We start from the raw sequence: 1,337 nt of genomic DNA, 5'->3' as shown, positions 1-1,337 counted from the left end.
GACAACGTCCAAATATTGGATAACGAGAAACAGTATCAAAAAAGATTAACGTCAGAGATGATCCATATCATTAAACAAAAGAATGGATTAAATAAGCAAAGTGACACAGAGTTCCTCTCAGATACGTATCTTCCGATTCTTAACAGATTAACCCTTCCCTGAGGTAGTTCATTCCTTCTTCCCTTAATCTCATTCTCACATCCCCTCCTAAACGCTTTAGCCGCCCTCTCCTGTCGGAGAAGGAAAGTGCTCTGGATCTTTCCTCGCCATTTTGTGCTTGTCACTCATCTGACTAACGTTCCGTTTGACAGCGCGGTTTTTATACATTGACTCAAGGTACTGTACATTTTCGGTGTTATTTGGATTGTAATTGTCGTTAATTGCGTGATCATAGAGAATTCTCTGTTGTTCCTGGACAGATGTAATATATTTTTCCTTCGATGCGATCCGTTTATTTGTCACCTGAGGATGGGATCACATGACATTACGATTGTCCAACGAACGATCTCACAACGAGCGATAAGCGACCTTCGTGCGAGCGGAAAGAACAAAGCGCTAATGTAAAGTAGAAGAAAAGAAATAATTTTTTGTATTTTTTACCCACTGAAGATGGCTCAATGCGGAGCCGAAACGTTTGGGTGATAATGATTATTGTTTAAATATATGTAATTTTAGCACTAATTTCGTGCAAGGCTTACTTGCCCTTCTTTGGATACTTCTTAATTTAAAATATAACATATTAGCAAGTATGTGAATTAAAAAATTAAGTCATTCTTCTGCGCAAAAAATTAAAATAATCATTTTTTCAATATTCTCAATTTTTAAACATTGACGCTTATTTTCAAAAAATCTGAAAAAATTTGAGATGAGTAATGTTGGAAAGGTATTGTTACAGAAAAGATATAAAGTTAGTCTCAACAATTTCACCTAAAAATTGACAAATTTAAACTTCTTCAATTTTTTAAATTTCGAAATTGTATCTTAAAAATCTATAAAAATTCCCAGGCATGTCTTTTGACGTCCGAAACGTCGTTGAATTTTTTAATAATTTTTCGTGCATTAGAAGAGCAGAAAAAAATTATGATTGAAAATCATATTTTAGCTAGCCATTATCGTAATAGTAAGGGTAGAAGGCTAAAACTTGGTGAAAGTTGTTCTTTCATAGAGGCCTAACGATCGACCTATGGCAGGTCTAATTTAGTGTGGGGGCAGATTTCATATACAAAGTGGGCTACACTCTTTCAAGTTGAAGTGACAATTGTTATTGAAGTTGGAGAGGGGTGGATCAAAACTTAATTATTACACTGATCGACGTGCTAAAAGTTTCCTGCAAAAGG

This window comes from Wasmannia auropunctata, unplaced genomic scaffold, assembly GCF_000956235.1.
Source record: "Wasmannia auropunctata unplaced genomic scaffold, wasmannia.A_1.0 LD336078.1, whole genome shotgun sequence".
NCBI lineage: Eukaryota > Metazoa > Arthropoda > Insecta > Hymenoptera > Formicidae > Wasmannia > Wasmannia auropunctata.
Note: the sequence above shows the minus strand (reverse complement) of the source record.